The sequence below is a fragment of the Aotus nancymaae genome, unplaced genomic scaffold, assembly GCF_030222135.1.
Source record: "Aotus nancymaae isolate 86718 unplaced genomic scaffold, 86718_ANA_hifiasm-v0.15.2.pri h1tg000020l, whole genome shotgun sequence".
Classification (NCBI taxonomy): Eukaryota; Metazoa; Chordata; class Mammalia; order Primates; family Aotidae; genus Aotus; species Aotus nancymaae.
In genome coordinates, this window is record NW_026988432.1 from 29,636,142 (window position 1) to 29,651,414 (window position 15,273).

A 15,273-nucleotide genomic window follows, 5' to 3' on the forward strand; every position below is an offset into this window, starting at 1 on the left:
GACTACAGGTGTGCACCAACATATCCAGCTAATTTTTGTATTTTTGGTAGAGACAGGGTTTCACCATGTTGGCCAGACTGCTCTCAAATTCCTAATCTCAAGTGACCCGCCTGTCTCAGCCTCCCAAAGTGCTGGGATTATAGCCGTGAGCCACTGTGCCTGGCCATAAGATTATTTTTTAATCTCAATTTCCTTCAAATGCATATGGCTATTTTGGCTAGGCACAGTGGCTCACGCCTGCAATCCCAGCACTTTGGGAGGCTGAAGCAGGTGGATTTCTTGAGCCCAGGAGTTTGAGACCAGCCTGGGCAACATAGTCAAACCTAGTCTCTACAAAAAATACAAAAGTTAGCCAGATGTGGTGGCACACACCTGTGGACCCAGCAACTTAGGAGGCTGAGGTGGGAGGATCACCTGAGCCTGGGAGGTCAAGGCTGCAGTGAGCTATGATCTTGCCACTGCATTCCAGCTTAGGTAACAGAATGAGACCCTGTCACAAATACATACATACGTACATACATACATACATACATACGACTCTTTAAAAAAGAAAACATAGTGTTTCTTGCAGGCTACAGTACATGTGGATGTAATATACATGGCAGTTGCAGCATAGAGAGTGCTGTGAGTGGGGTGGGGTGAGGGGTAAATGGAACTGTACAGTTATAAAGCATCCAGATTTTATGGGAAGGGGCACAATATCAACTCTGTGAAAGATTAAAGATGCACACTGTAATCCCTAGTGAAACCTCTAAAAAATAATGCAAATAGTTCTAGCTAAAAAGCCAATAGATACACTAAAATGTAATTCTAGAATATACTGCAATAGTCCAAAGATGGAAGGAAAGTAGGAACAGGGGAACAAAAACCGAGAAGGGATGAACAGATGGTAAGTAATGAAAAGATAGACTTAGTTCCAACCCTATCAACAATTAAATTAAACATTAATGGACTAAGTAAGCACCCTAATTAATAAATAGTAATTCACATTATTATTACCATCATGACCACTATAGCCTGCAGAAACAGTGTGGTCATTTTTTGTTCTGGTTCATCTTTTAGAATATCACTCAGATCATGAGCATCTAAGGTTTGGCTTTGAGTTATCTGCTGCTTCTGGAAAAACTTACTTGTCTCCCAAGCAAGCAGGCAGGGTGTCCCTGAAAAGGCCACCTCTCTGCCCTTTCTGTCCCAGCTGAGTGTCTAGGCTTGAGCTCATCCTTGATGCTTAGAGCAGCACAGATGCAGAGCAGCACAGAATCAGCACCAGAGAGATACTAGGACTACTGAATCCATCCTGAAAAATGCCTCAGTTTCCTTGATAGAAATCTGTCAACCAAGATTAGTCTCTAAGCAGAATTTTTTTCTTTTTTTTTTTTTTTTTGAGATGGACTTTTGCTGTTGTTGCCCAGGCTGGAGTGCAATGGTGTGATCTTAGCTCACTGCAATCCCCGCCTCCGGGTTCAAATGATTCTCCTGCCTCAGCCTCCCGAATAGCTGGGATTACAGGTGCCCACCACCATGCCCTGCTGATTGTTTTTTTTTGTAGCTTTAGTAGAAATGGGGTTTCACCATGTTGACCAGGCTGGTCTCGAACTCCTGACCTCAGGTGATCTGCCTGCCCCAGTTTCCCAAAGTGTTGGGGTTACAGGCATGAGTCACTATGCCTGGCTCTAAACAAAAATTTAAAGATAATTGGTATACACATTATATGTTTTAAAATTCTGTACAAAAAGATTTGCAGTAAAAAGTCAGCCTCCCTTCTATTCTGTATCCTTGAATCAATTTGAAAGTTTTTAATGTGTTTAGCCTGAACCACCTCTTGCAGCAATGGGGCTGGGGTCCTAGAGACACTAACAGCAGGAGCAGTTGGGTTTTACATTCTCTACTCAAGCAGATGTCTGCCTCATGTTCTTTTTTTAGCATTTGAAACCAACTTCCTGGAATCTATGTCCTCGCTATGGCAAGCAATAGTATTCCAGAAAGCTTGTTTTTATAGAAAAAAATTTAGCTAGGCATGGTGGACTGGTCCTGCCAGCTTTGTAAAATACAGAATTTGCATGAACATGAAAGTCCTTTGTAACTAGGAGTTGAAGGGGTGTGGGTGGGGAGTGTACCCAGAAATAGTCTCTGCTGGTTAAATTTGAGAATTTAAAAAAGGTAATTGGTAAAACACCATTTAATATTGAAATGGTTTGGGATTTTGTTTTTCTTCAATGGACAGAAGTGGAGTGGAAATGTGAGAAGGTCATGGACTATGAAATCTAATAGGATTGGTTTTCATCCTAATCCTACCACTAATAGCTTTGGAAAGTTGCCTCTCTAAGCCTTAGTTCTACCATCTGGGAAATGATCCTGGAACAAAGTAAATATTCAACAAATACAGTTTTCTTACCTGACTCTTTCTCTCTGTGGTTTGGTGTTTTCCCATTATCTTATACTGCATAACAAAACATCTCAACACTTAGTGGATTAAAATAAACAAAACACTCATTTTGCTCAGTGCACAGGCAGCTTCTGAGATGGCTCCTGGGATTTTCACCCTTGGATAATCCCTTCCTCTGGAGCATGGGATAGATGTTGTGACTTGATTCCAGTGAATGAGAGAGAGAGAGAGAGAGAGAGACAGAGAGAGAGAGAGAGAGAAAGAGAAAGAGAGAGGGAACACCATATAGAAACTATATCACCTTTTCTAACCTCACATCAGAAACCACTGAGTCACTTCCACCAGATTTTATTCCTTAGAACAAGTCCTCAAGGGAGCTGAGCAGGATACTCAAGGGGAAGGGAATTAGACTCCACCTTTTGTAGGAGAGTTGTTCAATAGCCAGGAAATCCATGTGGGATCAGAAATGTTGCTGCGGCAGTTTTTGGAAAATGCCATCTGCCGCACTTGGGAAACGCAATCCTCCTGCTTCCATTGGTGTCTTCTTGTCATTATTTGCCTTAACTTTACTTGACCCTCTTTAGGGGATAGGGTACTTAGGTATGATAATATTTCAGAAAAGTCTTCTTCCTAAACTGTTTCACTTCCCAGGGAATCAATATGACCATAGGCTCTAATGCCTTAGGAATAAGGCCTTTCCCCCTTTTTTTCTTTGAAGACACATCTAAGTGATGTGCACAATATACTTGGGTAACTCATAGTTTTAATTTTTTAACTTTATTTTTTGAGACAGGGTCTTGCTGTGTCACCCAGGTTGGAGTGCAGTGGTGCAATCACAGCTCACTGTAGCATCCCAGGCTCAAGTGATCCTCCCACCTCAGCCTCCCAAATAGCTGGGACCACAGGCGTGTGTCCCCATGCCTGGCTAATTTTTTGATATTTTGTAGAGAGGAGGTCTTGCTATGTTGCCTAGGCTGGCCTTGAACTCCTGGGCTCAAGTGATCCTCCCACCTTGGCCACTGCACCTGGCCTAACTCAGTTTTGACAAGGAGGAAGTTGTGAAGCTCATCTGTTGCTCACTGACTCACTGGAAAGCCACTTGCTTGGTGGCCTATCAGTTCTTTGCATGAACAAATCTGCAAAGCCAACGCTTCTGAGAATATCCTGTAATTCTTTTCTTGAGGAGGGAGGGAGAGAGGGAGAAAAAAGGAGAGAGAGAGAGAGGCAGGCGAGGGAGCCAGAGCAGAAAAGAAACACAAATTCAGATAGGTGAGTGGGATTGAAATGTGAAAAGAAGGAAAAGAATGGAAAACCTAAAACATAAGAGACCAATGGCCCAATTCCATTCAGAATAAGGAAGTAAGATATAACACTGTCTTTGTTTTGTTTGTTTTGTTTTATTAAAGACAGGTTCTTGCTCTGTTACCCAGGCTGCAGTACAGTGGCACAATCATAGCTCACTGCAGTCTTGACCTCTTGGGCTCAGGTAATCCTCCTGCCTCAGCCTCCTGAGTAGCTAAGACTACAGGAGCACACCACCACACCCAGGTAATTTAAAACAATTTTTGGAGAGATGAGATCTCACCATGTTGCCCAGGATGATCTCAAAACCCTGGCCCTCCTGATCACTCCCAAGTGATCCTCATATCTCGGCCTCCCAAAGTTCTGCGATTATAGGTATGAGCAACCATGTCTAGCTAACACTGTTTTTAAAAAATGTCTTTATTGAGATACAGTTCACATACCATACAATTCACTCATTTAAATTGTACAATTCAATGGTTTTTAGTATGTTCACAAGAGTTGTACAATTTTCAGCACAATTAATTTTAGAACACTTTTATCACCCTAAAAAGAAACCCTGTATCCATTAGCATGGGCACTAGTGTAGTGACCACTCCCCATCTCCCTCCACCCTCAGCCCTAGGCAACTGCTAATCTACTTTCTGTCTCTATAGATTTGCCTTTTCTGGATATTTCATATAAATGAAATCATTTGATATATGGTCTTCTGGTTTCTTTCACTTAGCATAATGTTTTTAAGATTTATTTATGTTGTAGTATATATCAACATTCCCTTCCTTTTTATGGCTGAATGCTATTCCATTGCACAGATATGCTACATTTTGTTTATCCGTTTATCAGCTGATAAACATTTGGGTTGTTTATTTTTTGGCTCTTATGAATGCTGTTGACACGAATATTCATGTAAAGCAGGGATCCCCAACATTTGTCTATAGCAGGGATAGCAGTCCATGGCCTGTTAGGAACCAGGCCACCCAGCGGAGGTGAGTGGTGAGTGTTGAGTGAAGCTTCATCTGTATTGACAGCTTCTCATCATTACTTGCATTACCTCCTGAGTTTCACCTCCTGTTATCAGCAGAGGCATTAGACTCATAGGAGCATGAACCCTGTAGAGAGCCAGAGTAGCCCACCCCCTCTGAGGGGATCAGCAGCAAGGCTGCTGTGAACTTTGGGTAAACTCCAGAGAAGTGAAACCATAATGGGAGGATGTGTATGTCTCGGGGTAGAGCAGATGGGCCTAGAGAGATAACCAGCTTTCACTGACCTTGCTGCAAGGTAGTTGTTAGCTGAAGTATGTTAACTGAAGTATGAGAATAATAACCCCAGGCTGTTCTAAGTAACTGCACCCTCCCTCTGTTATGTGTCTTTCTTTATCCCCCACTGTTCCCTTTTAGGTCTTTGAACCCTTGTGCAGCATGGGATGCAGCACACGCCAGAGAACCTTATTATGAAGTGCACATGGAAAGGATCTAAGTTGCACACTTCTTATGAGAATCTAATGCCTGATGATCTGTCACTGTCTCCCATCACCCCCAGATAGAACTGTCTAGTTGCAGGAAAACAAGCTCAGGGCTCCCACTGAAGCTACATTATGGTGAGTTGTATAATTATTTCATTGTATATTACAGTGTAATAATAATAGAAATAAAGTGCACAGTAAGTGTAATGCACTTGAATCATTTTGAAACCATCGCCCCCTCCCCAGTCTTTGGAAAAATCGTCTTCCATGAAACTGGTCCCTGGTGCCAGAAAGGCTGGGGACCGCTGGTGTACAGGATTTTATGTGGGCGTTTGTACTTCTGTATATACTTAAGAGTGGAATGGCTGGTTCATAGGGTGACCCTATGTTTAATATTTTAAGAAAATGACACATTATTTTCCAAAGTGGCTACACTCTCACTAACATATACCAAGGTTCCAATTTCACTATAACCTCACCACATTCTCTTTTTTCTTCTAGCCACCCCAGTGGGTGTGAAGTAGTATGTCACTGTGGTTTTGATTTCCATTTCCGTAATAGCTAATGACGTTGGGCATCCTTCCCTGTGCTCACTGGCCATTTATAGATCTTCTTTGAAGAAGTGGCTATTCAGATTCTTTGCCCATTTTTAAATTGGGTTATTTGTCTTTTTCATTATGGAGTTGAAAACTCTTTGTATATTCTGGATACAAGCTCCTTATCAGATAATATAATTTTCATATATTTTCTCTTATTCTGTGGGTACTTTCACTTTCTTGATGGTATTGTTTGTATCACAGAACTTTGTAACTTTAATGCAGTCCATTCATCTATTTTTTCTTTTGTTATTTGTGCTTTTGATGTTGTATCTAAGAAGGTCATGCTTAACTCAAGGTCATGAAAATTTACTCATATGTATTATTCTAAGAGTTTTTTTTTTTTTATTTTAGCTTACATTTAAGTCTTGGATCCATTATGAGTTAATTTTTGTGTATGGTGTAAGGAAGGGGTCCAACTTTATTCTCTTTCATGGGGCTATTCATAATACTGTTTTCTTTACATAATAAAACTTATAAATCAGCCTTTTTAATAGTGCTTTTCTAAATGAAGCAAGACGGAGTGGGATCCACTTTCCCCTTAGTTCTACCATATTTTAAACATGAGATTTCTATGACTTCTGTTCCTTCTTCACTCCCTATTAGTGTATAATGTGAATATGGGCACATTTCTAAAATTAATAATTGTGTAGAGGGGGCTTCAGCTCTTTGTTTTTTAAAAAAAGAGGATTGCACTAGGATAGTGATTCTCAACCCTATCTACTTATTAGAATCACACACAAGCTTTACAAAACACCTACACCATAATTCCTTGCCTGGATATTTAATTGATCTGGGGTAGGGTCTGAGTATAGATATTTTTCCAAGCATCCCAAGTGATCCTATGTTGCAACCAGGATCATAACTCCTGCTCTGGACAGTTTCTTTGGGAGCTTTCCAAATCTATCATCCTATAGTTGTGTGGCAGTTCTGAATAGCAGAAACATGACAGGATACGCCACTCAACCCAAGTGAGCCATCCCCAGGCACCCACACTGCAGAGTACTCTGTGAGTAGCTGGTGTCTGTCTTGGGTTTGACAGGGCAGATCTTCCCATCTCTTCCAAGAGCAGGTGGCATCGTTTCTACCTGGTGCCTGATCTCTGCAGTAGCCTTGAGGGGACCTCTGCAGTCAGTCCACACCAATGGCCACTGTTCATGGGTCCCTGCTCCAGCCATGCTGGCTTCCCTCAGGCACATCTCTTCTCACCTACCTCCCACCTTCACAATGGCTGTTCCCTCTGTCTGAAGCTCTTTTCCTTTCCTTCTTCTCCACTGACTTCCTCCTACCCTCCTCTGGTCTTAACCTAACGTTGCTTCCTCAAATAAACCTTTCTTGTCTCCTTTTCTCTCCTTCAGATCCCCTCTTGATAACTTCAGAGTGTCACAATGTGATGTTCCTTCTTGCCTGCATCCCAACTATGATGAATTATGGGTATAAATATTTATTAGTGTTTTTCCTCACTCAGTTGTAAGACAGTGACCACATCTGCCTTGGTCACTGTTGTTATTCCTAGTGCTAGAACAGTGCCTGTCATCTAGTGAACAACCAAGCAATACGTGAACAACCCTGAAATGTTGAGAAAAGCCTTAATTCTGTTGAGTGCCCGCTCTTAAAGAAGACAGAGCAGTGTGCAACCCATTTAGAAAGAGGTTCAGTCAGGAGAAGCTTAAATGGCAACCATTTAGATGTCTCATGGGAATCTTTGCTTCTCCTGAGAATGTCTTCACCAAGAGTTCCTCATTCTCTGGCTGTGCAAGGTTGAGGCAGCATCAGGCTGTGACTTTGGGAAAAGGAAAGTCACCGTTGTGTAAGTTAAGTCATCCCTGGTAAGTGTATCACACAAATGATTTGCCATTTATGAGTGTGAGTTAGGCATGCATTCACTCAATTCACTGGAAATATGATTGATGCTCGATCCTGCAAAGCACTCCAGAAATTGAGTTTAGTCATTAATTCACTGGACAAGGAGTCATCCCTATTTGTACCTCCATTTCCTCGGAAAATGGAGAGGTTGGACTAGATCGCCAAGTGCCCTATTGGACGTCATCTGCACAGAATTACTTCTCCTCCACTCCATCCATAAGGTTGTGTTGGGAACTATTGTCTCATCCTTATCTCAGATGACAACTGACAGACATGGGGGTGAGCACCTTGGCCCAGGTTGGACCCATCTGTCCCTTTCCTGGACTTCAGGGCAGGGACTAAGAAAAATCTGCCTTGTTCACATTTTTTTCTACATGTCTTGGAGAAGGCAATCCGAAGAAAGAGAAGGACTGAAGGAACGGAGCCGTGTAGAGCATGAATGATGCAGGGAGAGCGAACCCCCCAATTCCAGTTGTTTCTGAGCCCCAGTTCATCCTTGCATTTAATTATTATTATTTTTTTTTGAGATGGAGTCTTGCTCTGTCCCACCCAGGCTGGACTGCAGTGGTGGGATCTTGGCTCACTAAGCCACCTCCGCCTCCTCGGTTCAAGTGATTCTCCTGCCTCAGTCTCCCAAGTAGCTCCAAGTAGCTACCACGTCTGGCTAATTTTTTTTTTTTTTTTTGTATTTTTAGTAGAGACAGGGCTTCACCATATTGGCCAGGCTGGTCTTGAACTCCTGACCTCAAGTGATCCACCCATCTTGGCCTCCCAAAGTGACTGCACTTATTTCCTTATAAACAATTTTCACTGTGCTGAAGCTAGTTTGAGTTGGGGTTCTGTTACTAACAGGGAAAATATGAACATTCATGACTTTAACATTTGGAATTCCGAGTATTTACGATCAATATTTAAAACAAGACCTACTTCCTACCTTTATCAGTGGCATTAACCAAAAGGTTAGAGACCTAGAGAGGCTGACAGCTCCATTGTCCTCTGTATTGACAGAACCCCTCTTGGGTCTTTGGGTCCATTTCCAAGAGATACAGTGCAAGATAATAAAATGAGGAGGGTGGGAGCCTGGGAGGTGGTTGGGAACAGAGATCTTACTCTAAGAAGCTCTTTGCCAGTGCAAATGAGGGCAAGGTCTTGTTTTCCTTTTCACTGCTGTGTCTCTTGGGCCCCAGACAGGGCCTTGAATAGTGCCTAGCACATGGGAAATGCACATGGAGCATTTATGGAATGTGTCCTGTGGGAGTGCCCACCTCTCCTCTGGTGTTCTAGCATAGAGGGCGCCCACGTTTGTGAGGGGCATTGGTGGCTGCAGGGAGTGGGCAGAATGGAAGACGTGGATCACAATGAAACTGAGGTTTGATGGCAGGAAGATACCCCGGGGTGGGGGTACTGTGGAAGTGGCCCTGTTCTTTGTTGCTGCCTCCAGCTTGTGCCTGCTGGCCTCTGTGCCATTGCTTCTGTTATCTCACCTATAGCCCCTGGGGACCCTATTTCCTCAAGCCCCTTCCCTCTGTGATGCCTTCACTGACCACCCCAGCTGGAAGAGCTCCTTTCCTCGGCGCTGCTCACATGGTAGTTATTTGCATAGTGTCTGGCTCGCCTGCTCAGTGGGGAGCTCTCGAAGTACAAGGATGGGATCGTCATCATCAGCACACCCCGAACACCCCCTAGAGCCTGCCCCACAGCAGCACTCAGGGCACAACAGCAAATGAGCCCAGGCCTGGACCAGGCTGGCTGACATAGAAGGTTCAGGGAGAAGGTGGGGAAGGTGACTGAGACGTCTGTTTCTACTGGTCTACTTCATTCTGTCAGTCCATGATTCTCTCAGCATTTAATTTGTGCCGTTTTATTCATTCTCCTGGACTGTTAGTTTACAGTCTTGTTCGGGGTAATTCAGCCACCCCAGGAATCAATGCCTTGTGGCCTGTTGTGTGACATGTATGGGCTCCCTGAGACCTCCAGAGGGGCCCACAGGGCACAGAGAAGGGGGCAGTTTCTCCTGCATCCTAAGTCCTGCCTCCCCATGCTCCCTCCCTTTTCAATGCCGCCCTTCCTCTCTGTACCCTGTAGGGCCATGATTCCTTTTGGGAAAAAGAGCGTTGGTTTTTTTTTTTTAGACTTTAAGACAGGGTCTCACTCTGTTGCCCAGGCTGGAGTGCAGTGGTGTGATCTTGGCTCACTGCAGCCTCTGCCTCATGGGTTCAAGCAAATTCTTCTGCCTCAGCCTCCTGAGGTGCTGGAATTACAGGCACACGCCACCACACCTGTCTAATTTTTGTATTTTTAGAAGAGATGGGGTTGGCCAGGCTGATCTCGATCTCCTGACCTAAAGTGATCCTCCTGCCTTGGCCTCCCAAGGTGCTGGGATTACAGGCATGAGCCACTGTGCCAGGCATAATTTTTTTTTTTTAATTCCAGGCTTGAGGTTCCTAGACAATCAGTCAGCTCATAATCCTCCAAGTCGCAAAGTACCCCCCACAAACACACTTTCAGAAACCCCTGTCTTCCAACAAGATGACCTTGGCTTTCTTTCAGCCTCCTTTGCTGAAGCTGTTGACTGGTATCACCAGGATAGACACAGGCGTGGGCTGACTGCAGGGAGCGGAGGTGCTGGGCCTGATTTAGCCTCTCGACCTTGAGGGGGTTGCTGATGGGGCAGGTTTCCTGGGCGGGATTATAAGAAATCCTAGGGCGTCCTTGGGTGGTGTGTGGGGGGTCCAAGGGTGTTCTGAGTCTGTATGACCATATTGAGCAGATGTGCTTGGGCATTCTTCCAGGGTGAGGGTCAGTAGTTTTTACCGGTTTCTCAAAGGGGCCTGTGACCTTCAAAACGTAAGGAGGCTGGCCTGGATGATCTCCGATGAGGTCCTTCCTGCTTCAGCCTCAGCACTTAGGAGGTAAGAGCTGTGTCGGGAACTGCGAAGTGGAGACACAGGCGGTGGCTGATTCCTGGACGCCACCTGCTGGTGGTGGGGTGCATAGCACCTTTGGGCAATTGGAAACCCCCTGGGCTGACTTCCTGTCTGAACAAGCCCTAGGAAAGGCTCTGGAAGGAGGTTTTGGAATCTGGGTGCAACTGCCTTCCCTTCCAAGAGATTGAGAATGGTTCTGGCCCAAATATGGAAGGGAAGCCCTGGCGGGTCATATCCCTCCTCCTCGTTCACTCTGCACTTGGCTTCTGAGCCCCCTCAGGAGGCTGCGTGGGAGTTGAGAGTCAGGAAGCATGTTAGTCCTGGTCTGGTCTGGGTAGAGGGAGGAAGTTCTACCTGAAGTTGGGGAAGAAGAGCTAAGGAACTCTGGCCAGACTTGAGAATAAAGGTAGAGCTTTGTACATCTCAGACGGCTTCCCTCGAATGAAGTAGGGTGAATGTGAAGGAATTCACCCTACTTCCATCTGGACAGGCAGGTGTTGTCTAAGCCCAATTCACAGATAAGGACAGTGAGGCCCACCTAGGTGATGTGATTTGCCTGAGACCATACAGTTAAATGGATTTGCCGCTTCCTCTGGCAAGCATCCCTAATGGCCACTCAGTTTGGGAACCTTCCCCTGTCTTCCTGGTACACGGAACTCACAAGCTCGTTACATTTGACACTCTCTGTTGTATTTGCCCATTTGCTTGTCAGTAGCCCTCTTAGGCTCTGGGCATCTAAAGGTAAGACCCTGTTTGTCACATTTCACTATGGTAATGCAAGCAGTTAGCTCACAGTCTGACACATGATAGGTGCTTAACAATAATGTGTTGAATGAGAAACAGACCTTATCATATAGTATCCTGGTCAGAGACAGAATTGTTGGGAAATTTCTTACCTGGACAAGAATTCTGAGATGTTCTGAGGAGGACAGACAGCTACTAGGTTTCCCAGAAAGACAAAAAGAAGCAAGGATTCCTTGGTCCTGCTTCGAGTCCCAGCATGAGTGGGTCTCCTGGCTGCAGTGGTTGTGAGGAGTTCTGTGTCTTGGTTGAGCTGTGTCCGTGGAGACTCAACTGTGTGGGATGTTCTGAGCTTGTGTGAAGTTCATGGTGATCCTGGGGAAAGGCCTTTCTTTTCATGATTCCATTCATTATACTTTTTCCCTGGGTCAAGAAAAGAATATACTATCAGGCTTTCAGTAGATTTTAAAGAGTTATTGAATTTTAAATACATTTAAAAAAATACTATACATATGCACATATAAAGGATATAAAGGATAAAAATAAAATGAATATACATCTGTGCATCAGGCTTAAGAACTTATTTTTAAATATTGTATGTTATTATTTAGTTCAAAATAATTACCAAATTTTCTTGTAGTAACCTTGAGAACTCTTATGTATCTCTTGCAAATCCCTTTGCCACCTCTGGAGGTTCCAGCATCCTAAATTTTATGTTTATTGTTTTCTTTTACTAAATAACTTACCACATGTGTATCTGTCAAAACAATATATTATTTAGTTTTGAATGCTTTTGAAATGTATTTAGGTGCCATCATATTAAGTGCATTCTTCTGTGACTGATTTAATCCATTCTGTTAAGTGTAGCTGTGGCTCAGTTGTTTTCACTGCTGGTCAATATTCTATTTTATGACCAAATCACAGTATATTTATCTATTCTCCTTTCTTTAGAATAATATTTTGATGATATATGTATTTTTCATCCTTTTGCTTTCGACTTTCTGTGTTTCTATTTTTTAGGAATGCCTCTTACAGGTAGCTTGTAGCTAGATTATTAAAAATTCAGTTGTACAAACTTTATCTTTTAACTGGAAAGTTAATTGATTTATTTTGTTTACTGTTTTTACAATAAATTTGGATTTATTAATATTATTTTGCATTTTGTACTTGTCCAGTTTTCTTCATTTCCTTTTTTTTTTTTTTGAAACAGGATCTTGCCCAGGCTAGAGTGCAGTGGCACGTTCATGACTCACCACGGCCTTGACCTCCCGGGCTCAAGTGATCCTTCCACTTCAGCCTCCCAAGAAGCTGGGACTACAGGCGTGTGTCACCATGCCTGGCTAATTTTTGTGTTTTTTGTGGAGATGAGGTTTTGCCATGTTGCCCAGGCAGGTCTGGAACTTCTGAGCTCAAGTGATCCTCTTACCTTGGCCTCCCGAAGTGCTGAGGTTACAGATGTGAGCCAATGCACCTGACCTTTCATTTTGTTTTTTTCCCCCCTTTCTTATTTTCATTTGTACTGTGGAATCTCATTCTCACTGGTCCCCATTAGGGTTATAGATCTTAGTTATGTCCTTGTAGTGGTTACCCTAGAAACTGTAACAAGCACAGTTAATCTAATAAAGTAAAAAATGAATCAGCATTTTACACTTAACCGTTCCTATAGATTTAGCTTCAGTTACCCCCTGTTTGACTCAATGTGTCAGGCAAACCCCAGGGATCCAGATTCTTCTTGTACACTCCCCTTCCCTTGAGTAGGAGTGGAACCTGTGACTTGCCTCTAAACAATAAGATACGGCAAAGATGATGGCATGTCACTTCTATGGTTATGTTTCTTTATATAGCACTGTCTTAGACTGAAGAGAAAGACCTTCCTCTTTTGGTTTTTTAAATAGGTTTTACTATGTACATTTGAGGTTTAAAACATGTTATGGGATACATATAGATAGTAAAGTGGTTGCTATAGTGAAGCGGATTAACCTATCTATCATCTCACATAGTTACTTTTGGAGGGAGGGCCTGCTAGTCTTAAAGAAGCAAAAAAGTATGTTTGAGTGTCTGTGGAGAGGGCCATGTAGCAGGGAATGGAAGGCAATCTGTAAACGTTGAGAAAAATGGGGACTCAGCCCTATAGATGTAAGAAGGTCAATTCTGTTGACAATGTGGGGGAACCTGAAAGCAGAGTTTCCTGAGTCAAGCATCTGGGACACTGTAGTCCTGCTGATACCTGGATTGCATGCAGCCTTATGAGACCTGAGCAGAGGATCCAGTTAAGCTGTGCCCAGATTCCTGATCCACGAAAAATATGAGATAATAAATGTGTGTAAGTTGCTATGTTTGTGGTAATTTGTTATGCAGCAATAGAAAACCAATACTTTTTATAACTTCCCCCACCGCTGCCGCCACCACCAATTTCTTGGTTTAATTTACTGAAAAAGCCTCTTGATCCTGGTGTTTCTTTTGTGTGAAGATTTTAAGTTATAATTTATTTATTAAAACAGTCATGGGACTGCTCATATCTCCTATTTCTTCTTGTGTCAGTTTTAGTATTTTTACACTACTAGGTATTGTTATTTTCTCTAAACTAAAATATTTTGGTACAAAGTTGTTCATATTATATTCTTTTGACCTTTTTAATATGGGTAGGATCTGTAGCGGTACCTCTTTCTTTTTTCCTTATGTTGGTTATTTGCTACTTCTCTCTTTGTTTCTTGGTTAATTTCACCAGAGGATTATACAATATATCTTTATTTTTAAAGAACCAATTTTTGACTTTATTATCTACGTTATATTTTTACTTCATTATTATCTGCTGTTTTATTATTTAACTCTTGTTTTTGATATTTCTTTTCTAAATTCTTGAGATAGTTTTTTTAGCTTTTATTTTTTATTTTTGGTAATACGTGCATTTAAGGCCATTACATTTTATTCTGATGTTTTAGCAGCATTTAACAAGTTTTAGTGTTTAAGGTTTTATTATCACTGAGTTTAAGATACTATTAAATTTCTATTTTAATTATTTTTCTTGACTCACATGTTTTGGAAATGTATTTCTTTAATTTCCATTCACATAGAGACTTTTCAGTTATATTTTTGTTATTAATTATGAGTTTAATTTCACTGTGGATAGGGAATGCACTCAGAGTAATTTGGCTTTATTTTTAAAAATTGAGGCATAATTTACATACAATAAATTTGTATGTAAATGTAGTTTGATGACTTTGAGCAAAGGTCTACACCTACATAACTGGTAATTCAATGAAGATATAGAATATTTCCATCACTCCAGTGAGTTTTTCATGCCCCTTTCCAATCAATTCACCTCCACTCCCTCTCTCTCTGCCCAAAACAACTACTGTTTCAGTATCTATCACTAGAACTTAATTTTGTCTGTTCTATAATTTCACTTAAATGAAATCATGTAGTACACACTCTTCTGTGTCTGGCCTCTTTCATGCAACATAACAGTTTTAAGATTCATCCATGCTATAAGGTATTTCTACCCATTCTCCTTTAATGGACATTTAGATTGTTTCCAGATTTTGCCTATTCTGAATAGCCAAATGAACATTCTTGTACACATCTTTCTTGTGGACAAATGTCTCATTTCCCTTGCTAAATACATAAGACTGAGGAGTAGAGTTGCTGGGTAATATGGTACGTGTTATATTTAACTTCAGAGGGAATGGCCAAACTGTTTTCCAAAGTAGTATCACTGTACAATCTCACCAAACATGTTAAAGAGCTCAGTAGCCACACATTTCGTCCACATGTCCGTCTATTTTATTTTAGCTGTTCTAGTGGTATGAGGTGGTGTCTCATGATAGTTGTAATTTGCATTTCCCTGATCACTAATGATGTTGATTATTTGTTATGTGCTTACATGCCATTCATATATATTTTTGTGGTAGTGTGTTTGTATAAGATCTTTTGCCCATTTTTGAAGATTTAACCTTTTAGTTTGAAATAAGGAAGTTGCAAAAAATAGAGGGT

The 15,273-nt window shown here is 42.0% G+C and overlaps 1 long non-coding RNA gene across 1 annotated transcript in view; it reads left to right on the plus strand.

Moving 5' to 3' along the window:
- LOC105709029 (uncharacterized) overlaps positions 1-15,273 on the plus strand; it is an 86,854-nt gene that overhangs the window by 46,431 nt on the left and 25,150 nt on the right. Inside the window, exon 10 of the long non-coding RNA XR_010343621.1 lies at positions 5,086-5,285. This is a non-coding gene — a long non-coding RNA (uncharacterized LOC105709029). The remainder of the gene's footprint in view (positions 1-5,085; positions 5,286-15,273) is intronic.